General features: G+C 46.9%; 1 protein-coding gene and 1 long non-coding RNA gene across 6 annotated transcripts in view; one reads left to right on the top strand and one right to left on the bottom strand.

The window, feature by feature from the left end:
- Nucleotides 1-4564: 4564 nt before the first annotated feature.
- LOC119860688 lies at nucleotides 4565-24661 on the bottom strand. The gene is made up of 3 exons (XR_005294607.1): nucleotides 24627-24661; nucleotides 8167-8330; nucleotides 4565-6167 (listed from the first exon to the last, which is right to left on the bottom strand). It is a non-coding gene; the product is annotated as an uncharacterized LOC119860688 (long non-coding RNA).
- Nucleotides 24502-26070, top strand: part of LOC119860687 (vesicle-associated membrane protein 4) — a 76759-nt gene continuing 75190 nt past the window's right edge. For 2 of the 5 annotated variants that reach the window (XM_043520398.1, XM_043520399.1), the window contains exon 1: nucleotides 24623-24789. The gene's annotated coding sequence lies outside the window, so the exon portion shown is untranslated. Of the gene's footprint in view, nucleotides 24797-26070 lie in introns of all 5 variants that reach the window. The other 3 variants (XM_038414712.2, XM_043520400.1, XM_038414711.2) reach the window with 3 other exon arrangements.

The raw sequence follows: 26070 nt of genomic DNA on the forward strand, positions 1-26070 counted from the left end.
AGGGCTCAGTGTAAACTCAAAAGCTTGTCTCTCTCACCACAAGGAGTTGGTCAGATAAAAGATATTCTCTCCCCAACCTTGTCTCTCTGAGCCCTGTCTACACTAGGCATTGAGGATGAGTTTAGCAGCATTAAATCAATGTAACCCTGCACCCGTCCACATGACGAAGCCCTTTTTTTTTTACTTAAAGGGCTCTTAAAATCAATTTCCTTACTCCACCCCCGACAAGGGGATTAGTGCTGAAATCAGTTTTGCTGGATCGAATTTGGGGTACTGTGGACGCAATTAGATGGTATTGGCCTCCGGGAGCTATCCCAGAGTGCTCCATTGTGACCGCTCTGGATAGCATTCTCAACTCAGATGCACTGACCAGGTAGACAGGAAAAGGCCTGCGAACTTTTTAATTTCAATTTCCTGTTTGGCCAGTGTGGCAAGCTGCAGGTGACCATGCAGAGCTCATCAGCAGAGGTGACCATGATGGAGACCCAGAATCGCAAAAGAGCTCCAGCATGGACCGAACGGGAGGTACGGGATCTGATCACTGTATGGGGAGAGGAATCCGTGCTATCAGAACTACGTTCCAGTTTTCGAAATGTCAAAACATTTGTGAAAATCTCCCAGGGCATGAAGGACAGAGGCCATAACAGGGACCCAAAGCAGTGCCGTGTGAAACTTAAGGAGCTGAGGCAAGCCTACAAGAAAACCAGAGAGGCCAACGGCCGCTCCGCGTCAGAGCCCCAAACATGCCGCTTCTATGATGAGCTGCATGCCATTTTAGGGGATTCAGCCACCACTACCCCAGCCGTGTTGTTTGACTCCTTCAATGGACATGGAGGCAACACGGAAGCAGGTTTTGGGATGAGGAGGCTGTAGATAGCTCACAGCAAACAAGCAGAGAAACCAGTTTTCCCAACAGCCAGGAACTGTTTTTCACCCTGGACCTGGAGCCAGTACCCCCTGAACCACCCAAGGCTGCCTCCCGGACCGACCAGGCGGAGAAGGGACCTCTGGTGAGTGTACCTTTTAAAATAGTATACACGGTTTAAAAGCCAGCATGTTTAATGATTAATTTGCCCTGGCATTCGTGGCTCTCCTGGATATACTCCCAAAGCCTTTGCAAAAGGTTTCTGGGGAGGGCAGCCTTATTCCATCCACCATGGTAGGACACTTTACCACTCCAAGCCAGTAGCACGTACTCGGGAATCATTGTAGAACAAAGCATTGCAGTGTATGTTTGCTGGTGTTCAAACAACATCTGTTCTTTATCTCTCTGTGTTATCCTCAGGAGAGTGATATCATTCATGGTCACCTGGTTGAAATAGGGTGCTTTTCTTAAGGGGACATTCAGATGTACCCGTTCCTGCCGGACTGTTTGCCTATGGCTGAACAGAAATGTTCCCCGCTGTTAGCCACGCCGGGGGGGGAGGCAAAATGCGACCTTGTAAGGAAAGCACATGTGCTATGTATGTAATGTTAACAGCAAGGTTTACTGTGAAAGAGTGTACCCATTGTTCTATAAAATGTGTCTTTTCAAATACCACCAGCTTTTTTTTCTCCACCAGCTGCATGTTTCAAGGATCACAGGATCTTCTCCTTCCCAGAGGCTAGCAAAGATTAGAAGGTGAAAAAAACACACTCGCGATGAAATGTTCTCTGAGCTCATGCTGTCCTCCCACACAGACAGAGCACAGACGAATGCATGGAGGCAGACAATGTCAGAGTGCAGGAAAGCACAAAATGACTGGGAGGAGAGGTGGCAGGCTGAAGAAAGTAAGTGGCGGGCTGAAGAGAGGGCTGAAGCTGAAAGGTGGCAGCAGCGTGGTGAGAGGAGGCAGGATTCAATGCTGACGCTGCTGGAGGATCAAACTAATATGCTCCACCGTATGGTTGAGCTGCAGGAAAGGCAGCAGGAGCACAGACCGCTGCTACAGCCCCTGTGTAACCAACTGCCCTCCTCCCTAAGTTCCATAGCCTCTTCACCCAGACGCCCAAGAATGTGTTCGGGGGCCCTCCGGCCACCCAGCCACTCCACCCCAGAGGATTGCCCAAGTAACAGAAGGCTGGCATTCAATACGTTTTAAACTTTTAAAGTGCTGTGTGGCCTTGTCCTTCCCTCCTCCACCACCCCTCCTGGGCTACCTTGGTAATTATCCCCCTATTTGTGTGATGAATTAATAAAGAATGCATGAATGTGAAGCAACAATGACTTTATTGCCTTTGTAAGTGGTGATCAAAGGGAGGTGGGGAGGGTGGTTAGCTTACAGGGAAGTAGAGTGAACCAAGGGGCGGGGGGTTTCATCAAGGAGAAATAAACAGAACTTTCACACCATAGCCTGGCCAGTCATCAAACTGATTTTCAAAGCTTCTCTGATGCGCACCGCACCCTCCTGTGCTCTTCTAACCACCCTGGTGTCTGGCTGTGCGTAACCAGCCACCAGGCGGTTTGCCTCAACCTCCCACCCCACCATAAACATCTCCCCCTTACTCTCACAGATATTGTGGAGCGCACAGCAAGCAGTAATAACAGTGGGAATATTGGTTTCTCTGAGGTCTAACCGAGTCAGTAAACTGCGCCAGCGTGCTTTTAAACATCCGAATGCACATTCTACCACCATTCTGCACTTGCTCAGCCTGTAGTTGAACAACTCCTGACTACTCTCCAGGCTGCCTATGTATGGCTTCATGAGCCATGGCATTAAGGGGTAGGCTGGGTCCCCAAGGATAACTATAGGCATTTCAACATCCCCAAAGGTTATTTTCTGGTCTGGGAAGAAAGTCCCTTCCTGCAGCTTTTGAAACAGATCAGAGTTCCTGAAGATGCGAGAGTCATGTACCTTTCCCAGCCATCCCATGTTGATGTTGGTGAAACGTCCCTTGTGATCCACCAGTGCTTGCAGCACTATAGAAAAGTACCCCTTGCAGTTTATGTACTCACTGGCTTGGTGCTCCGGTGCCAAGATAGGGATATGGGTTCCGTCTATGGCCCCACCACAGTTAGGGAATCCCATTGCAGCAAAGCCATCTACTATGACCTGCACATTTTCCAGGGTCACTATCCTTGATATCAGCAGATCTTTGATTGCATTGGCTACTTGCATCACAGCAGCCCCACAGTAGATTTGCCCACTCCAAATTGATTCCCGACTGACCGGTAGCTGTCTGGTGTTGCAAGCTTCCACAGGGCTATTGCCACTCGCTTCTCAACTGTGAGGGCTGCTCTCATCTTGGTATTCTTGCGCCTCAGGGAAGGGGAAAGCAAGTAAAAGTTCCATGAAAATGCCCTTACGCATGCGAAAGTTTCGCAGCCACTGGGAATCGTCCCAGACCTGCAACACTATGCTGTCCCACCAGTCTGTGCTTGTTTCCCGAGCCCAGAATCGGTGTTCCACCGCATGAACCTGCCCCATTAGCACCATGATGCCCACATTGGCAGGGCCCGTGCTTTGAGAGAAGTCTGTGTCCATGTACTCATCACTCTCGTCACCGCGCTGATGTCACCTACTCGCCTGGTTTCGCTTTGCCCGATTCTGGTGCTGCATATACTGCTGGATAATGCGTGTGGTGTTTAATGTGCTCCTAATTGCCAAAGTGATCTGAGCAGGCTCCATGCTTGCTGTGGTATGGCGTCTGCACAGAAAAAAGGCGCGGAACGATTGTCTGCTGTTGCCCTGACGGAGAGGGAGGGGTGACTGACGACATGGCTTACAGGGAATTAAAATCAACAAAGGGGGTGGCTTTGTGAGAAACTGAATGGCCACCTCAAGGATAGAACTCAAAACCTCAAGGATAGAACTCAAAACTGGGTTTAGCAGGCTGTCAATTTCACAGCGAGGGAGGAGAAAATGAATACAAAACAAATCTGGTCTATTTCTTGTTTTGAGCCACTTCATCTATCTTTATACATCATGCTGGCAGCAGACTGTGCAGTATGACCGCTAGCCATCGTCACCTCCTGGGTGCTTGGCAGAAGACGGTGCAGTATGACTACTGGCCATCATCTTCTGCTGGCTGCAAATTAAAAGACAGTGCACTGCCGTAGGACTCAGTCGCCATGAGACAAAACAAGGGAAATGACCTGGCTGAGTCACTCCCATGTTTGCCCAGGCGCCCGGTTAAAAGAACACCCAGGACTACATCGACGACGGCTACCAGTCATACTGCACTGTCTGCTGCCAAAAGGCAATAAACTGCTGCTGTGTAGCAATGCAGTACTATGTCCGCCAGCACCCAGGAGACATACGGTGACGGTTAGCTGAGCGGGCTCCATGCTTGCCGTGGTATGGCGTCTGCACAGGTAACTCAAGAAAAAAGGCGCAAAACGATTGTCTGCCCTTGCTTTTATGGAGGGAGGGAGGGAACGGGGGCCTGATGATATGTACCCAGAACCACCCGCGACAATGTTTTAGCCCCATCAGGCACTGGGATTTCTACCCAGAATTCAAATGGGGGGTGGAGACTGCGAGAACTGTGGGATAGCTACCCACAGTGCAAAGCTCCGAAAGTCGACTGTTGCCTCGGTACTGTGGACACAGTCCGCTGACTACATGCACTTAGAGCATTTGTGTGGGGACACACACACTCGACTGTATAAAAACGCTTTCTACAAAACCGACTTCTATAAATTCGACCTAATTTCGTAGTGCAGACATACCCTGATAGCCTGGGACCAACATGGCTACAGAAACACTACATGCTCCATCTAGTGGAGTTATTTCCACATTACGCTGCACAGGCCCAGCGAGCCATTCTGTTTCAGTGGTTCTCAAACTTTTGTCCTGGTGACCCCTTTCACACAGCAAGCCTCTGAGTGCGACCCCCCTCCCCATAAATTAAAAACACTTTTTTATGTATTTAACACCATTATAAATGCTGGAGGCAAAGCGGTGTTGGGGGTGGAGGCTGACAGCTCGCAACCCCCCATGTAATAACCTTGTGACCCCCTGAGGAGTCCCAACCCCAAGTTTGAGAACCCCTGGGTTAGGTGGTTGATAGCTGCCCAAGAACCAGGCCCCCTTTCTGTGCCTTGGTACCTCACTCCTCCCTGGAAAGAGAGTAGTGCCAGAGACACGGGAGCATGTGGGGGCTCATCATTGCACTATGTGTCATGCATTACTGCTTCCCCATGGAAACAATGATGCTAGACTAGTTTCTGAGACTGACTCTTTTGAAAGCCTGTCAGAGATTCTAATCTCATGCAGCCTTGGAGAGCTGAGCTGTTTGAAACGCACACACAGAGGGACCCAGTTAAAACATTCAAGTCTACCATGGGCACCGACTCCCTGGGTGCTCTGGGGCTGGAGCACCCACAGGGGAAAAATGGTGGGTGCTGAGCACCCACTGGCAGCCCCTCCTCATGAGTTCCTTCCTGACCCCCAGTGTTTGCTGCCCACCAGCAAGCCCCACTGATCAGCGCCTTCCCCTCTCTTCCAGGCCTCCTGCCTGTCATGATCAGATGTTTTGAGGCATGCAGGAGGCTTTGGGAGGGAGCGGGAGGAGTGAAGGCATGGTGCGCTGGGGAGAGGAGGCGGAACGGGGGGGAAGAGGAGGGGCGAGGATGGAGCAGGGGCGGGAAGAGGCAGGGCAGGTTGGGGCCTTGGAGTAAGGTGTGGAGTGGGGGAAGGGCCTGAGGCAGAGCCAGGGGTCAAGCGTTCCCTGGTACATTGGAAAGTTGGCACCTATGAAGTCTACTGCAAAATAAAGGAGCATTATGGGGAGCAAGGCAATCCACTCACCAGTTGGGTGCCATAGCTTGGGGAATTATCCCCCCAGATGTATCCGCTTGCATTGTTCTAGGTCAGATTCCATTTAATTGCTTCCAGCTCATATTTCTAACCTCACTAACTCCCTTTATCTTATTTCTCTGCCTTCACTGGGGTTCCTAACATCTCCTGGCCTAACATGATCTGCAGATCTAATGCATGTTCAGCTCATCCATTGCCCAGAAATTGGGAGGAGGTGAATCAGGCATGAATTCCAGATCCCTAGCTGAAAGACTGTAGCAATGTTTCCATCATTACATAAAACTGACTAAATGGGGCCTTTTCTGGGCTCCAAGGACTTTTCTCAGCCATTCCTTTGTGCCCAAAGAGATGACGGCTGCAGTCTGGGGTCTCAAGAATGGTGATTTATAGTGGAGAGGGGTTGAATTCAACGTTCCAGCAGGATGCCTGAAAGACAAATTGTTAAGAATCCACAATTCCCAGACTTTCTGGATATGTATCCGAATCCCACATGTAATTTACTAGAGCTAGCATGGGGCTATCCATAAGTCTTTGGACTGGGAATTCTCCTTTTTGGGGAAGAGGTGCAAAAGAACATAAGAATGGCCATGTTGGGTCAGACCAATAGTCCATCTAGCCCAGTGTCCTGTCTTCCAACAGTGGCCAATGCCAGGTGCTTCAGAGAGTATAAACAGAACAGGTAGTCATAGAATCATAGAATATTAGGGTTGGAAAAAACCTCAGGAGGTCATCTAATCCAACCTCCTGCTCAAAGCAGGACCAACAACAACTAAATCATCCCAGCCAGGGCTTTGTCAAGCTGGGCCTTAAAAACCCCTAAGGATGGAGATTCCACCACCTCCCTACGTAACCCATTCCAGTGCTTCACCACCCTCCTAGTGAAATAGTGTTTCCTAATACCCAACCTAGACCTCCCCAACTGCAACTTGAGACCATTGCTTTTTGTTCTGTCATCTGCCACCACTGAGAACAGCTGAGCTCCACCCTCTTTGGAACCCCCCTTCAGGTAGTTGAAGGCTGCTATCAAATCACCCCTCACTCTTCTCTTCTGCAGACTAAATAACCCCAGTTCCCTCAGCCTCTTCTCATAAGTCATGTGTCTCAGCCCATCACTTCCCTCCATCTGCTGGCAACGCTCCTACTAATACAGCCCAATATGCCATTGGCCTTCTTGGCAACAAGGGCACACTGCTGACTCATATCCAGCTTCTCATCCACTGTAATCCCCAGGTCCTTTTCTGCAGGACTTCTGCTTAGTCAGTTGGTCCCCAGCCTGTAGTGGTGTATAGGATTCTTCCTTCCTAAGGGCAGGACTCATCAAGTGACCCATCCCCCATTCCCAGCTTTTGGCAAACAGAGGCTAGAGACAATTCAGAGCCTGGTTTTGCATCCCTGCCCATCCTGACTAATAGCCATTGATGGACCTATCCTCCATGAACTTATCTAGTGTTTTTTTGAACCCTGTTATAGTCTTGGCCTTCACAACATCCTCTGGCAAGGAGTTCCACAGGTTGACTGTGCGTTGTGTGAAGAAATACTTCCTTTTGTTTGTTTTAAACTGGCCGCCCATTACTTTCATTTGGTGACCCCTAGTTCTTGTGTTATGAGAAGGAGTAAATAATGTTTCCTTATTTACTTTCCCCACACCAGTCATGATTTTATAGACCTCAATCATATCCCCCCTTTGTTGTCTCTTTTCCAAGCTGAAAAGTTCCAGTCTTATTAATTTCTCCTCATATGGAAGCTGCTCCATAGCCCTGATAATTTTTGTTGTTGTTTTCTGAACCTTTTCCAATTCCAATATATCTTTTTTGAGATGGGACGACCGACATGGTGCAAGTGGCCACATTTTTCTGAAGTGGGCCTCAATTCTGAAAGAAATCTCTGTTAAAAGAGAAGTTTCTTTTGCAAAACAAAAGATTTAGGTGATAAAAGTAAAAAGCTGCAGGGACACCACGCTGACTGTATTAATCTTAGGGACTTGTATGGCTCCCATAACTGTAGTAGCTGAGCACCTCTTGATTTTTAAGGTCTTTATCCTCCCAACACTCTGTGAGGTAGGGAATTGTACAGATGGGGAAACAGGGGCGGGGAGGCTAAGTGACTTGCCCAAGGTCACACAGGAACTCTGTGGCAGAGCAGCAAACTGATCCAAGGTCTCCTATTTGTCCATCTAGTCAGTGCCCTAACCACTATACCATCCTTTTTTTTCTATTGTGTGTTGATCTGGGAAGGATGTGGGTAGGAGGCTGGATTTCCCTTCCCATATAAATAACTAGGGGAAGAGAACAGCACAACTGCAACATTGGAGGGGAAGTGTATTAAAAATAAAGAGCTTGCAGAGATTGGGATGCGGAACTCCAAGTCTACAGAAATAAATGGGAGAAAGAGGACTGGGAAAAAGGATTGTCTTCCCTTGACTCACCTCCATCAATGTTCCCAAGAGAATCGCCAACTCACAATTTTATCATGAGTCATGATACTTGGTGTTTTAAAGTTCCAGTTCCTGGAGTCATGAGTTTCCATGGGAATCTCAGCTTTCATATAAAAGAAAAGGAAGTTTCTAATCCTTGCGGCTGTTGAGAAAAGCTGGAAAACATGAAACAAGAGTAACCATAGGCACTGATTTCCCCTCTACCCTGGGAGTGTTCAACCCCATCCCCTCTTCCCCGGGCCCCGCCCTCACTCCACCCCTTCCCCCAAACCTCCACTCTGCCTCTTCCCATCCGGCCCCCCACTTCACCCCTTCCCCAAGCCCTCCCTTCCCTGCCCCACCTCTTCCTGGCTCCTCCCCCCCTCCCTCCCAGAGCCGACCTGCACGCAGCGAAACATCTATTCGTGGCGGACGGGAGGTGCTGGGAGGGTGGGGGAGGAGTGATCAGCGGGGCCACCAGCAGGGGAGAGAAGTGCTGCGGAGTGGGGGAATAGGTGGGAGCTTGGCTGCCGGTGGGTGCTAAGCACCCGTTAATTTTTCATGGAGTCAGTGCCTATAAGAGTAACCGAAAGGCTTGGAACCAGAAGGCAAATATAATGAACCCCCCAAATATCATGATTTGTGGAGGCCTGGCTTATGGTTTTTGAAAGCTTGAGGTTGGCAATACTGCTTGTGACGCTGTATGGACTATGGGAAACACTTCATGATATTATGAATACCAATTTTGTAAAACTGCAAGAAATCTGACCAGATATGCCATGTGAGGTATCTGTGAAAATGTTATTTGCCAAATATGATAATCTTGTTCATGTTTGTATCACCTTTGTATTGTGAATTATAGATATGTATAGTATATCTGTATTTCCAAACTTGTGCTGTGTTTCTGGGTGACACCAGCACTAGGCCTGCTTGATGGCCCGTCAAGGGACATCAGCTGTACAATGAACCCATTGAAAGGGTCACTAACTACACCTTGTGACTCAGCAAGGCATGCAGGGGCATCCCTATGGACAGAATTCTAAGGTTTTTCCCTGCCATGTGCTGGACAGCTTGTGTTTGGAATAAAGGAAGTACAAGCCGCATGGCAAAAGGAATATAAAAGGCAGCTACAGCATCATCTCCATTTTGTCTTCATTCCTGCTTCTTACCTCTGGAGGAACTTTGCTACAAACTGAAGCTCTGAACAAAGGACTGGATGACCCATCCAAGCTGTGGATGTGTTCCAGAGGACTTTCAAGCCAGCAAACTCACCAATACTGCTAAGAACCTGATATATGGACTTTGAAGTCTGTGTATGAATGTGACTGCTTTACCATTTAACAACTCCCTTTGTTCTTTCTTTTTTTGTTATAATAAACCTTCAGTTTTAGACACTAAAGGATTGACTGGCAGCATGGTATTTTGGGTAAGATCTAAACCAATATTGGCCTGGTAATGTGACTGGCCCTTTGGGATCAGAAGAATATTTTGTATATGTGAGCAGAGTTTTTAAATAACTTCTCACTGTACTGGACCTACCTGCTGACTGTACTGGGACCTACGTGCTGAGAACTGGAATGCAATAAGAGGGCTGTGTGATTCCTTTTTTGTTTTTTGGTTCTCGATAATCAATATGGGGTATCAGATGGGTTGGCGAGTTTAACTTCAGTGTTACTCACCAGTCTTGGGAGAATCTGCTCTCCTTTTTGCAGCCTGCCCTTACTTGGCATGTCCAGTGTGGGCTGCCCCAGACACCCTGGGTCACACTGTTGGTGGCAAATGAACACCTCTCTCGTGTTGACCCCCTACCCCAGCCCCCCGACCAGTCCTTTGTTAGATCTGCAGCATTGGCTGCATCTCATTGCCCTTTCCTGGATGGAATCTGAGCTGTACAAATGGTAGTGGTTGGAGGTGTACAGGGTGGAATTCACCCCGTGCAAAGGGCCAGAGCAAGGTCCCATCAAACTGATGCTAAGTTTGGGATGGGAAGGAAATTAGCCACAAGTTTATTCCTTTCAGCTTTGCTGAGCAGGCATATGCAACGTATTGGGTCATTACTGGAAGATTTCCCATGACTAGAACAAAATGAATTCTTCTTAGAACTCAGGAGTGGAAAATTCAGAGCTCCCTCATCTTTAAAAACCTCAGAAATTTGGAGAAATTGCCTACCAAAACAGCACAGGCCTCTGGAAGTTTGCACACTCACAGCTTGTTTTCAAAGCCTTCTCCGGATGAAAGATGGAAACAAAGGAGAAGAGAAAAAAAGGCTGCTTTTGTGGAATCATCTGGCTCCATTCAATTTGTAGCCTCTGGTTTTGCTTACTCTTTTCAGGGTGAGTAAAATGGGGTTTAGAAGCCGTGTTAATAGAAGTGTTCAGTGAAAGAGAGATGTCTGTATATACAGAAATAGTATGTTAATAGGTAAGGTGTCAATAGAAGGTGCTCAAGAATATCCTAGAAATCAAAGAACTGTAGGGCTAGAAGGACCGCAAGGGTCATCTAGTTCAGGAGCTCTCAACATTTTTCTTTCTGAGGCACCCCCAACATGCTATAAAAACTCCATGGCTCACCTGTGTCACAATAACTGATTTTCTGCATATAAAAGACAGGGTCGGCGTTAGGGGGTAGCAAGCAGGGCAATTGCCTGGGGCCCCATGCCACAGGGAGGCCCTCATGAAGCTATATTGCTCAGGCTTTGACTTCAGCCCCGAGTGGCGGGGCTCGGGGCTCAGGGCCCCGGACTTTAGCCCCCTGCGGTGGGGCTTCAGCTTTCTGCTTTGAGCCCAGCCAAGTCCAATGCTGGCCCTGTTTGGTGATCCTCCTGAAACCTGCTTGTGGCCCCCAGGGGGTCTGGACCTCTTGCTGAGATCCACTGATCTAGTCCATCCCCCTGCCAAGATGCAGGATTTGTTGTGTCTAAGACTCTAAACTAACCCTGACACCTGTTCGTGTAACATTCATAAATCCCTCCAAGGACTGGGAATTTACAAGGCTCAGATTCTCAGAGGTCCATTGGGAGATAGGCACCTAAATATGAGGATCTGGACCAAAGATACAAGACTCAGCTAATACTATGGGTCCACCAAACTCAGGTTATTCAGAAACAATCTCCCCTCTAAACACTTGCAGGAATTGCAATGCTTAAGTTGCATATTTATGTACATTGAGTAAAAGAAAAAGTTCCCACTGATGAAAGTGTGGGAGTATAGTCTAGTGGTTAGAGCAGAGGTCTGTGAGTCAGGACTCTTGGCATCTGTTCCTGACTCTCACACTCATCTTATATGTTACCTTGGACAAATCACTTAATCTCTGTGTGCCTCGATTTACCATTATTGATACAGTGCTCTGGGAAACTAGGGTGAAAGAAACTGATTGCAGGGAGTTAAAATGTCAGTGTAGTTACACAAAAATAAACCATTAAAAGCATTACACAAGGGGTTTTCCTGAGGCTATATTTCAATGATGATTTTAAATTGTTTTGTAATATATAAAAGCACAGGAAAGTTAGTTAACCTTCTGTAACCTTTCTGTTGACATGTTCCCAATTAATATTCAGTTGTTAAAGATAAGGGTGCAATCAAATAAAACCCAACTTAGTTCAAACCTCTAGGGTCAGTTACAGAAAATTTATTTAGTAGAAGATCACTAGGTAACACTTCTATACAACCAAACTTTATTACAAAGAAAAATTATTAGTAAAGCAAACAGCATGCAATTGCTGTTTAAATACATGCTACTATTATACTCACACTCAAAAATGAAATGGTGTGTCAATAGGTGATCAGTCCACTGATGAGAGTGAAATAGAGCTTTATAATCATGGAACCTTCCGGTACCCTTTCAATGTTTATTGGAGCTCTTTCACAATTTAGCAAAACTACTCCTTTTATGCTCCATTATAACATTAATTAACATTAAACTGCTCTTTACCATAATTATACTTCCACCATCTTCTTGGCTCTTTACATTACATATTATTTAAATTAACATCTGCACGAATGTCCTTCCCAGACTATCAATACAAGCTAGCATTTTAATAAAACATTCACAATTCTCAAAAACACCCATTACAAACTTCACTCAAACCAGTTATAACCAAAACATAATGGTAATATAACCTTGGGTCACAGCTTTGCTCACTTCTACTTTCCCATAACACTCTGTCTCCAACTTCTCTTTGTCTTTTCTCACATTAGCAACTTCTATTTCCCATCCTCCTCTACACTTAGGTTAATTTAGCCCCCAAACTTAACTTCTACTAATTTCTTAACCTGAACCATCCTATAGGCTACACTAATGCCTCTGCCAAAAATATCTGTTCAGAAGAGATGCAGCAAGATCCAAATCAGCATATCCATTGATGGATTTACACCAGTTGAGGATCTGTTATTCACACATTCTGACAGTAGCCAAATGTTCAATTGCAGTTTACTGAAAACAGAGGGAAAGGGTGCTTTATAATTACATTGGCATAAACAGACACTTAGCATACACTGATGAGAGAGAAGCTCATATACTTGACAAAATAACAGATGGAGAATTATTTTATGGCATTAATGCCTTTGCCTGCAAAAAAAAAATTTAAAAAATAATCTTCCAGTAGATTCATGTTAGACTTGTTTTCTGCTTCTATAAAAACAACCCAACTAATCAGAATCTCAAAAGTGTATTTTCAAAAAGCAGATTTATAACAATGACTGCAGTTAGAGGCAGACCAATTGTGGGAGGTTGTTGTAAGTATGCCCAAGGCATCCTGCTTTCCAGTACAACTGCAACTTGCTCTGAAAACTGCAGTACTTTAAACACATCCCTCTAAGTCAGGAAGCCCCAAATTGGACCTTTCTTTTGGCAGGTATCATTTTGAAAAGTTTATGGATTTGTCATATGTGTTTTCCGCAAAGAGGAAATGCTTCAATCTCCTTTTTCTAAAGACAAATAAAGTGATTGCTGGAAATGGCAGCATACCGCTGCGGGATAACTTTTTGGAGAACAGTCCTGTGTAGATAAGTAAGGAAGAAGATACAGGCTTCTTAAATGTGATCTACACAGTTAAAATACAAACAAAAACTACTGGAACCCTCCTCCTACAATAGCTACCCATGCAGATGGACTGCTGTGCCAACATGGATCTGCACTGAGTTCATGGATTTCCATTTAAACACAGCACGTCACCCGCACAGATCACAATGCAGGATCGAGAGCTAGAGAAAAGTGGGAGACTTACAAAGGGGTTTGGATTTATTAGGAACTGGGGAAACTTTTGCGAAAGAGGGAGCCTATATAGGAAGAGTGGGCTCCACCTAAACCAAAATGGAACCAGATTGCTAGCACTTAAAATGCTTATAAACCAATGCTAGAAGTCTAAATTATAAGATGGGTAAACTAGAGTATCTCATATTAAATGAGGATATTGATATAATTGGCACACAGAAACTTGGTGGAATGAGGATAATCAATGGGATACAGTAATACCAGGGTACAAAATGTATCGGAAGGACAGAACAGGTCGTGCTGGTGGGGGAGTGGCACTGTATGTGAAAGAAAGCATAGAATCAAATGAAGTAAAAATTTTAAATGAACCAAACTGTACTATAGAATCTCTACGGAATAGTAATTCCATGCTCGAATAGTAAGATATAGCAGTAGGGATCTATTACCGACCATCTGACCAGGATGGTGATAGTGACTGTGAAATGCTCAGGGAGATTATAGAGGCTATTAAAATAAAAAACTCAGTAATAATGGGGGATTTCAACTATCCCCTATTAACTGGGTACATATCACCTCAGGACGGGATGCAGAGATAAAGTTTCTTGACACCTTAAATGACTGCTTCTTGGAGCAGCTAGTCCTGGAACCCACAAGAGGAGAGGCAATTGGGGAAGAAAACTAGTAAAGCCTCTCCTACGATAGTGCTTGGGGTGTGCTATACATCTCCGGGATCTAATTTGGATATGGATAGAGCCCTTTTTAATGTCTTTAATAAAGTAAATACTAATGGAAACTGCGTGATCATGGGAGACTTTAACTTCCCAGATATAGACTGGAGGACCAGTGCTAGTAATAATAATAGGGCTCAGATTTTCCTAGATGAGATAGCTGATGGATTCCTTCATCAAGTAGTTGCTGAACCGACTAGAGGGGATGCCATTTTAGATTTAATTTTGGTGAGTAGCGAGGACCTCATAGAAGAAATGGTTGTAGGGGACAATCTTGGCTCAAGTGATCATGAGCTAATTCAGTTCAAACTAAATGGAAGGATTAACAAAAATAAATCTGCAACTAGGGTTTTTGATTTCAAAAGGGCTGACTTTCAAAAATTAAGGAAATTAGTTAGGGAAGTGGATTGGACTGAAGAACTTATGGATCTAAAGGTAGAGGAGGCCTGGGATTACTATAAATCAAAGCTGTAGAAGCTATCGGAAGCCTGTATCCCAAGAAAGGGGAAAAAATTCATAGGAAGGAGTTGTAGACCAAGCTGGATGAGCAAGCATCTTAGAGAGGTGATTAAGAAGAAGCAGAAAGCATACAGGGAGTGGAAGATGGGAGGGATCAGTAAGGAAAGCTACCTAATTGAGGTCAGAACATGTAGGGATAAAGTGAGACAGGCTAAAAGTTGAGTAGAGTTGGACCTTGCAAAGGGAATTAAAACCAATAGTAAAAGGTTCTATAGCCATATAAATAAGAAGAAAACTAAGAAAGAAGAAGTGGGGCCACTTAACACTGAGGATGGAGTGGAGGTTAAAGATAATCTAGGCATGGCCCAATATCTAAACAAATACTTTGCCTCAGTCTTTAATAAGGCTAAAGAGGATCTTAGGGATAATGGTAACATGACAAATGGGAATGAGGATATGGAGGTAGATATTACCATATCTGAGGTAGAAGCAAAACTGAAACAGCTTAATGGGACTAAATCAGGGGGCCCAGATAATCTTCATCCAAGAATATTAAAGGAATTGGCACCTGAAATTGCAAGCCCATTAGCAAGAATTTTTAATGAATCTGTAAACTCAGGAATAGTACCGAATGATTGGAGAATTGCTAATATAGTTCCTATTTTTAAGAAAAGAAAAAAAAGTGATCCGGGTAACTACAGGCCAGTTAGTTTGACATCTGTAGTATGCAAGGTCCTGGAAAAAATGTTGAAGGAGAAATTAGTTAAGGACATTGAAGTCAATGGTAAATGGGACAAAATACAACATGGTTTTACAAAAGGTAGATCGTGCCAAACCAACCTAATCTCCTTTTTTGAAAAAGTAACAGATTTTTTAAATAAAGGAAATGCAGTGGATCTAATTTACCTAGATTTCAGTAAGGCATTTGATACCGTGCCACATGGGGAATTATTAGTTAAATTGGAGAAGATGGGGATCAATATGAACATCAAAAGGTGGATAAGGAATTGGTTAAAGGGGAGACTGCAATGGGTCCTACTGAGAGGCGAACTGTCAGGCTGGAGGGAGGTTACCAGTGGAGTTCCTCAGGGATCGGTTTTGGGACCAATCTTATTTAATCTTTTTATTACTGACCTTGGCACAAAAAGTGGGAGTGTGCTAATAAAGTTTGCAGATGATACAAAGCTGGGAGGTATTGCCAATTCAGAGAAGGATCGGGATATTATACAGGAGGATCTGGATTACCTTGTAAACTGGAGTAACAGTAATAGGATGGGTTTCAGAGTAGCAGCCGTGTTAGTCTGTATTCGCAAAAAGAAAAGGAGTACTTGTGGCACCTTAGAGACTAAAACATTTATTAGAGTATAAGCTTTCGTGAGCTACAGCTCACTTCATCGGATGCATTCCGATGAAGTGAGCTGTAGCTCACGAAAGCTTATGCTCTAATAAATTTGTTAGTCTCTAAGGTGCCACAAGTACTCCTTTTCTTTTTGAGTAATAGGATGAAATTTAATAGTGAGAAGTGTAAGGTTATGCATTTAGGGATTAATAACAAGAATTTTAGTTATAAGTTGGGGACGCATCAATTAGAAGTAACGGAAGAGGAGAAGGACCTTGGAGTATTGGTTGATCATAGGATGACTATGAGCTGCCAATGTGATATGGCTGTGAAAAAAGCTAATGCGGTTTTGGGATGCATCAGGAGAGGCATTTCCAGTAGGGATAAGGAGGTTTTAGTACCATTATACAAGGCACAGGTGAGACCTCACCTAGAATACTGTGTGCAGTTCTGGTCTCCCATGTTCAAAAAGGATGAATTCAAACTGGAGCAGGTACAGAGAAGGGCTATTAGGATGATCCGAGGAATGGAAAACTTGTCTTATGAAAGGAGACTTAAGGAGCTTGGCTTGATTAGCCTAACTAAAAGAAGGTTGAGGGGAGATATGATTGCTCTCTATAAATATATCTGAGGGATAAATACAGGAGAGGGAGAGGAATTATTTCAGCTCAGCACCAATGTGGACACAAGAACAAATGGGTATAAACTGGTCACCAGGAAGTTTAGACTTGAAATTAGACGAAGGTTTCTAACCATCAGAGGAGTGAAGTTTTGGAATAGCCTTCCAAGGGAAGCAGTGGGGGCAAAAGATCTATCTGGTTTTAAGATTCTACTTGATAAGTTTATGGAGGAGATGGTATGATGGGATAATGGGATTTTGGTAAGTAATTGATCTTTAAATATTCAGGGTAAATAGGCCTAATCCCCTGAGATGGGATATTAGATGGATGGGATCTGAGTTACCCAGGGAAGAATTTTCTGTAGTATCTGGCTGGTGAATCATGCCCATATGCTCAGGGTTTAGCTGATCGCCATATTTGGGGTCGGGAAGGAATTTTTCTCCAGGGCAGATTGGAGAGGCCCTGGAGGTTTTTCACCTTCCTCTGTAGCATGGGGCATGGTTGACTTGAGGAAGGCTTCTCTGCTCCTTGAAGTCTTTAAACCATGATTTAAGGACTTCAATTGCTCAGATATAGGTGAGGTTTTTCATAGGAGTGGGTGGGTGAGATTCTGTGGCCTGCGCTGTGCAGGAGGTCGGACTAGATGATCAGAATGGTCCCTTCTGACCTTAGTATCTATGAATCTATGAATTCTTGATTTATATTATAAAATAATAGCAAACATTTTTTTAAGTACATCAGAAGCAGGAAGCCTGCTAAACAACCAGTGGGGCCACTGGACAATCAAGATGCTAAAAGAGCATTCAAGGATGATAAGGCCATTGTGGAGAAACTAAATGAATTCTTTGCATTGGTCTTCACGGTTGAGGATGTGAGGGAGATTTCCAAACCTGAGCCATTCTTTTTAGGTGACAATCTGAGGAACTGTCCCAGATTGAGGTGTCATTAGAGGAGGTTTTTGAACAAATTGATGAATTAAACAGTAATAAGTCACCAGGACCAGATGGTGTTCACCCAAGAGTTCTGAAGGAACTCAAATGTGAAATTGCAAGACTACTAACTGTAGTCTGTAATCTATCATTTAAATCAGCTTCTGTACCAAATGACTGGAGGACAGCTAATGTGACGCTAATTTTTAAAAAGGGTGTGACGCTGGCAATTACAGACCAGAAAGCCTGACTTCAGTACTGGGCAAACTGGTTGAAACTATAGTAAAGAACAAAATTGTCTGACACATAGATGAACATAATTTATTGGGGAAGAGTCAACATGGTTTTTGTAAAGGGAAATTATGCCTCACCAATCTACTATAATTTTTTGAGGAGGTCAACAAGCATGTGGACAAGGGGGATCCAGTGGATATAGTGTATTTAGATTTTCAGAAAGCCTTTGATAAGGTCCCTCACCGAAGGTTATTAAGCAAAGTAAGCAGTCATGAGATACGAGGGAAGGTCCTCTCATGGATTGTTAAAACTGTTAAAAGATAAGGAGTACTTGTGGCACCTTAGAGACTAACAAATTTATTTGAGCATAAGCTTTTGTGAGCTACAGCTCACTTCATCGGATCCTGGACGCCCCATCATCTCAGGCATTGGCACCCTGACAGCAGGATTGTCTGGCTATGTAGACTCCCTCCTCAGGCCCTACGTTACCAGCACTCCCAGCTATCTTCGAGACACCACTGACTTCCTGAGGAAACTACAATCCATCAGTGATCTTCCTAAAAACACCATCCTAGCCACTATGGATGTAGAAGCCCTCTACACCAACATTCCACACAAAGATGGACTACAAGCCGTCAGGAACAGTATCCTCGATAATGTCACGGCTAACCTGGTGGCTGAACTTTGTGACTTTGTCCTCATCCATAACTATTTCACATTTGGGGACAATGTATACCTTCAAATCAGTGGCACTGCGATGGGTACCCGGATGGCCCCACAGTATGCCACCATTTTTATGGCTGACTTAGAACAACGCTTCCTCAGCTCTCATCCCCTAATGCCCCTACTCTACTTGCGCTACATTGATGACATCTTCATCATCTGGACCCATGGAAAAGAAGCCCTTGAGGAATTCCACCATGATTTCAACAATTTCCATCCCACCATCAACCTCAGCCTGGACCCGTCCACACAAGATCCACTTCCTGGACACTAATAAGTGATGGTTACATAAACACCACCCTATATCGGAAACCTACTGACCGCTATTCCTACCTGCATGCCTCTAGCTTTCATCCAGATCACACCACACGATCCATTGTCTACAGCCAAACTCTACAATACAACCGCATTTGCTCCAACCCCTCAGATAGAGACAAACACCTACAAGATCTCTATCATGCATTCTTACAACTACAGTACCCCCCTGCTGAAGTGAAGAAACAGATTGATGGAGCCAGAAGAGTACCCAGAAGTCATCTACTACAGGACAGGCCCAACAAAGAAAATAACAGAACGCCACTAGCCATCACCTTCAGCCTCCAACTAAAACCTCTCCAACGCATCATCAAGGATCTACAACCTATCCTGAAGGACGACCCATCACTCTCACAGATCTTGGGAGACAGGCCCGTCCTTGCTTACAGACAGCCCCCCAACCTGAAGAAAATACTCACCAGCAACCACACACCACACAACAGAACCACTAACCCAGGAACCTATCCTTGCAACAAAGCCCGTTGCCCACTGTGTCCACATACCTATTCAGGAGACACCATCATAGGGCCTAATCACATCAGCCACACTATCAGAGGCTCGTTCACCTGCGCATCTACCAATGTTATATATGCCATCATGTGCCAGCAATGCCCCTCTGCCATGTACATTGGTCAAACTGGACAGTCTCTATGTAACTTAGGCTTGAATAGAGACTGGGAGTGGATGAGTCATTACTCAAAGTAAAACTATTTCCCCATGTTATTTCTCCCCCCCACTCCACCCCCCACTGTTCCTCAGATGTTCTTGTTAACTGCTGGAAATGGCCCCCCTTGCTTGTCACCATGAAAAGTTTTCCTCCTTCCCCCCCTCTTGCTGGTGGCTCATCTTAAGTGATCATTCTCCTTACAGTGTGTATGATAAAACCCATTGTTTCATGTTCTCTGTGTGTGTATATAAATCTCCCCACTGTATTTTCCACCGACTGCATCCGATGAAGTGAGCTGTAGCTCACGAAAGCTTATGCTCAAATAAATTTGTTAGTCTCTAAGGTGCCACAAGTACTCCTTTTCTTTTTGCGAATACAGACTAACACGGCTGCTACTCTGAAACATGTTAAAGATAGGAAAAAAAGGGTAGGAATAAATGGTGAGTTTTCAGAATGGAGAGATGTAAATAGTGGTGTCCCCAGCAGTCTGTACTGGGCCAAGTCCTATTCAACATATTCATAAATGATCTGGAAAAAGGGGTAAACAGTGAGGTAGCAAAATTTGCAGATGATACAAAACTATTCAGGATAGTTAAGTCTCAGGCAGACTGTGAAGAGCTACAAAAGCATCTCTCAAAATTGAATGACTGGGCAACAAAATGGCAGATGAAATTCAGTGTTAATAAATGCAAAGTAATGCTCATTGGAAAACATAATCCAAACTATACATATAAAATGATGGGGTCTAAATTAGCTGTTACCACTCAAGAAAGAGATCTTGGAGTCATTGTGGATAGTTCTCTGAAAACATCCACTCTATTTACAGCGGCTATCAAAAAAGCAAACAGAATATTGGGAATCATTAAGAAAGGTATAGATAAAAAGACAGAAAATATCATATTGTCTCTATATAAATCCATGGTACGCTCACATCTTGAATACTGCATACAGATGTGATCCCCCATCTCAAAAAAGATATACTGGCATTAGAAAAGGTTCAGAAAAGGGCAACAAAAATGATTAGGGATATGGAACAGCTTCAGTATGAGGAGAGATTAATAAGACTGAGACTTTTCAGCTTTGAAAAAGACAACTAAGGGAGGATATGATAAAGGTCTATAAAATCATGACTGGTGTGGAGAAAGTAACTAAGGAAGTGTTATTTACTCCTCATAACACAAGAGCTACAAGTCACCAAATGAAATTAATAGTCAGCCGGTTTAAAACTAATAGAAGGAAGTATTTTTTCACACAACGCACAGTCAACCTGTGGAACTTCTTGCCAGAGGATGTTGTGAAGGGGTCAAGACTATAACAGGGTTCAAAAAAGAACGAGATAAGTTCATGGAGGATAGGTCCATCAATGGCTATTAGCCAGGATGGGCAAGGATGGTGTCCCTAGCCTCTGTTTGCCAGAAGCTGGGAATGGGCGACTTGATGATTACCTGTTCTGTTCATTCCCTCCGGGACACCTGGCACTGGCCACTGTTGGAAGACAGGATACTGGGCAAGATGTACCTTTGGTCTGACCCTGTATGGCCGTTCTTATGTAATCTATTCAGTTTTTATCAAAAATAAAATTGAGAAGTGAATTGATCAGGGTGTCTAAGTGCCGTTACACTGAGAAAATCCAGGCACCAAAGGGCTTTTTAATCTAGCAGAGAAAGGAAGAACAAGAACCAAAGCCTGGAAGTTAAAGCCAGACAAATTCAAATTGGAAATAAGGAACAAATATTTACCAATATTTATATTGGTGATTGGAACAAACTACTAAGGAAAGTGATGATTCTCCATCTCTTGAAGTCTTCAGATCGAGACACAGACGCTGACTTTTTCGTTTCAGGGAGTGCTCGACCCCTGCTTTGTCCTGGGCCCCATCCCCTCTCCACTCCTTCCCTCAAGCCCTCTACCTCTACCTCTTCCTGTCCTCGCTCTGCCCTGCCTCTTCCCAACTTTGCTCCCCTCCCAGTGCCTTTTGCATACCACGGAACATCTGATCGTGATGGGCAGGAGGCGCTCATTGGCTGGGCTCCCGGTGGGTGGGAGGCGCTGGGGGGAGGGAAAGGTGCTGATCTGCGGGGCTGCTGTTGGGTACTCAGCACCCACCATTTTTTTCCCATGGGTGCTCCAGCCCCAGAGTACCCATGGAGTTGGTGCCTATCGATCAAGACTGGAGCCTTTCTGGAAGACGTACTTGAGTCAGATACAAGTTAGTAGGCTCAATACAGGTGTAACTGGATGAAATTCTCTGGCATGTTATACAGGTCACAGTAGAACAGGGGTGGGCAAACTACGGCCCATGGGTCGGATCTGGGCCGTGAGCCATTTTAAGCCAAGCCTGTGAGCTGTACCACGCGGCTTGGCCCCACTCCGGCTGGGGCCTGGACCAGCACTCGGCCTCACTGTGGCGCTCTGGCTGGGGGTCACACCATGTGCTCAGCCCTGCTCCGGCCAGGGCACTGGGTCAGGGGCTGCACCAGCGGCTTTGCCCAGCTCTAGCTGGGGCGCTGGGTCGGGGGCCGCACCACGTGGCTCCCGGAAGCTGCAGTATGGCCCCACTCCAGCTCCTATGTGCTCCAATGGGAGCTGCAGGGGCGATGCCTGTGGGTGGGGCAGCGTGCAGAGCCACCTGGCTATGCCTCCACGTAGGACCCGGAGAAGGGACATGCCACTACTTCCGGGAGCTGCTTGAGGTAAGCGCTGCTTGGAGCCTGCACCCCCTGAGCCTCTCCCCGTGCCCCAACCCCCTGCCCCAGCCCTGATCCCCTTCCCGCTCTACAAACCCCTCGATCCCAGCACCCTCATACACCCTAAACCTCTCATCCCCAGCCCCATCCCAGAGCCCACACCCCCAGCCGGAACCTGCACCCCTTCCCAAGCCCTGATCCCCCTCCTGTCCTCTGAATCCCTGGATCCCAGCCCAGAGCACCCTCCTACACCCCAAACTCCTCATCCCCAGCCCAAAGCCCGCACCCCAACCCCAATTTTGTGAGCATTCATGGCCCACCATACAATTTCTATTCCCCAATGTGGCCCTCGAGCGAAAAAGTTTGTCCTTCCCTGCACTCGAATGATCTAACGATCACTTCTGGCCTTAAAATCTTTTGAGTCTATTAATATGGACTGGGGTTTCACTGATAAAAGCCTGAAAATCCAGATCTTCAAAGGTATTTAGGTACCTAATTCCCCTTGATTTCAATGGGAATCAAGCACCTAAATACTTTTGAGGATTTGGGCCTAGAGAAAGTAGCATAAAAACATTGAAACATTGGCCCCACAGTATGCCAACATTTTTATGGCTGACTTAGAACAATGCTTCCTCAGCTCTCGTCCCCTAGCGCCCCTCCTCTACTTATGCTATGCTGATGACATCTTCATCATATTGACTCACGTGAAGGAGGCCATTGAAGAATTCCACCTGGATTTTAACAATTTCCACCCCACCATTAACCTCAGCCTGGACCAGGCCACACAAGAGATCCACTTCCTGGACACTACAATGCAAATAAGTGATGGTCACAAAACCACCACCCTATACCGGAAACCTACTGACCACTATACTTACCTACATGCCTCCAGCTTCCATCCAGGACAGATCACACGATCCACTGACTACAGCCAAGCCCTAAGATACAACCGCATTTGCTTTAATCCCTCAGACCGAGACAAACAACTACAAGTTCTCTACCAAGCATTCTTAAAACTATAATATCCACCTGTGAGGAAACAGACTGACAGAGCGAGACGGGCACCCAGAAGTTACCTACTACAGGACAGGCCCAACAAGGAAAATAACAGAACACCACTGGCCATGACGTACAGCCCCCACTGGCCATCACTGTCCAGCACATCATCAACGATCTACAATCTATCCTGGAAAATGATCCCCCACTCTCACAGGCCTTGGGAGGCAGGCCAATCCTCACTTACAGACAGCCCCCCAACCTGAAGCAAATACTCACCAGCAAGTACACACCACACCACAGAAATACTAACCCAGGAACCAATCCCTGTAACAAACCCTGTTGCCTTCTTTGTCCCCATATCTACACCAGCCACCCCATCAGGGGCTCATTCACCTGCACATCTACTAATGTGATATATGCCATCATGTGCCAGCAATTTCCCCTCTGCCATGTACATTGGCCAAACCGGACAGTCTTTATGTAAAAGGATAAATGGACACAAATCAGACATCAGGAATGGTAACATTCAAAAGCCAGTAGGAGAACATTTCAACTTCCCTGGACACTCAATAACAGATTTAAAAGTAGCCATTCTTCAACAAAAAAAACCTTCAAAAACAGACTTCAAAGAGAAACTGCAGAGCTACAGTTCATTTGCAAACTTAATACCATCAGTTTGGGCTTAAATAGGGACTGGGAATGGCTGACTCAGTACAAAAGCAATTTTCCCTCTCTTTGTATTGACACCTCCTCATCAGTTATTGGGAGTGGACCACATCCACCCTGACTGAATTGGCCCTGTCAACATTAGTTCTCCATTTATAAGGTAACTCCCTTCTCTTCATGTGCCAACATATATTTATGCCTGTATCTATAATTTTCACTCCATGCATCTGAAGAAGTGGGTTTTTTGCCCACGAAAGTTTATGCCCAAATAAATCTGTTAGTCTTTAAGGTGCCACCGGACTCCTTATTGTTTTTGTGGATACAGACTAACTCGGCTACCCCTCTGATACTTAAAAACATCGAATCATCAGAACTACTGACATAGAAAAATGTAGCTCTTATTATCTGTGATGTTACTTGACAAATTCCACGTATATAATATGTGTTCACACAAACCGACTGCAGAATGACTAACTTTTATTCAAAGCCCGAGCTGTAGGACACAAGTCTCAGACCTTCTCTGTCTTTGCTGTAGTAGGATATGAGACACTTGCACCCTTCAGGATTGTAGCTAATTGCTTACAGAGCAATTTAGGGTTCCAACAGAGGGACTGCTTTCTCCGGTGTCAAACGTTAAGTTGCGCGAGGTAAAGCAACTCAACTTCTATATTATCCTGCAAGAAAGACTAGTTGGTGGCGGGGCCTCTCTTTGGCCTGTACTGATGGGTCCACATAGGATAAAAGCTAAGGCCTCAAGCTTGCAAACTTTTACACGTGGATTTAATTTAAGTATCCCGCCCCCTCCCCAGCCAGCTCCCCTCCCCTTCGCTCCCCAGGGCTCCGTTCCCGCCCCCTCTCCAGCCAGCCCCACAGGGCCGTGGCCCCAGACTCTCACCCTCCCAGCTGGGACGGAAGCCGGTAGGACTCAGCGGGCTGGGAATCGATCACTCGGCGCTCGCCTCCGCATCTGCCGGGAGCGCCGAGTGCTCGATAGAGCAGCTGAGTCGCTGCTGGGCCCCTCCTCGCAGCCCCGGCCATTTCCCAGCCGGCCCGGAGCGGTGAGCGGTGAGCGGGGCCGGGCAAGAGCGCGTCCCCCGAGCGGAGGGGGTTCGGGGGCTATAGGGGGCAGGGTTTGGGGGCGTGGGGGCCCTCGGAGAGGGGTTCGGGGGCTATAGGGGCAGGGTTTGGGGGGCGTGGGGGCCCTCGGAGAGGGGTTCGGGGGCTATAGGGGGCAGGGTTTGGGGGGCGTGGGGGCCCTCGGAGGGGGTTCTGGGGGCTATAGGGGGCAGGGTTTGGGGGGCGTGGGGGCCCTCGGAGAGGGGTTCGGGGGCTATAGGGGGCAGGGTTTGGGGGGCGCGGGGGCCCTTGGAGACGGGTTTGGGGGGCTATAGGGGGCAGGATTTGGGGGCATGAGGGCCCTCGGAGAGGGGTTCGGGGGCTATAGGGGGCAGGGTTTGGGGGCGTGGGGGCCCTCGGAGAGGGGTTCGGGGGCTATAGGGGCAGGGTTTGGGGGGCGTGGGGGCCCTCGGAGGGGGTTCTGGGGGCTATAGGGGGCAGGGTTTGGGGGGCGTGGGGGCCCTCGGAGAGGGGTTCGGGGGCTATAGGGGGCAGGGTTTGGGGGTCGTGGGGGCCCTCGGAGGGGGTTCTGGGGGCTATAGGGGGCAGGGTTTGGGGGGCGTGGGGGCCCTCGGAGGGGGTTCGGGGGCTATAGGGGGCAGGGTTTGGGGGGCGTGGGGGCCCTCGGAGAGGGTTCGGGGGCTATAGGGGGCAGAGTTTGGGGGCGTGGGGGCCCTCGGAGAGGGGTTCGGGGGCTATAGGGGCAGGGTTTGGGGGGCGTGGGGGCCCTCGGAGAGGGGTTCGGGGGCTATAGGGGCAGGGTTTGGGGGGCGTGGGGGCCCTCGGAGAGGGGTTCGGGGGCTATAGGGGGCAGGGTTTGGGGGGCGTGGGGGGCCCTCGGAGGGGGTTCTGGGGGCTATAGGGGGCAGGGTTTGGGGGGCGTGGGGGCCCTCGGAGAGGGGTTCGGGGGCTATAGGGGGCAGGGTTTGGGGGGCGCGGGGGCCCTTGGAGACGGGTTCGGGGGGCTATAGGGGGCAGGATTTGGGGGCATGAGGGCCCTCGGAGAGGGGTTCGGGGGCTATAGGGGGCAGGGTTTGGGGGCGTGGGGGCCCTCGGAGAGGGGTTCGGGGGCTATAGGGGGCAGAGTTTGGGGGCGTGGGGGCCCTCGGAGAGGGGTTCGGGGGCTATAGGGGCAGGGTTTGGGGGGCGTGGGGGCCCTCGGAGAGGGGTTCGGGGGCTATAGGGGGCAGGGTTTGGGGGGCGTGGGGGCCCTCGGAGGGGGT

This window comes from Dermochelys coriacea, chromosome 8, assembly GCF_009764565.3.
Source record: "Dermochelys coriacea isolate rDerCor1 chromosome 8, rDerCor1.pri.v4, whole genome shotgun sequence".
Lineage (NCBI taxonomy): Eukaryota > Metazoa > Chordata > Testudines > Dermochelyidae > Dermochelys > Dermochelys coriacea.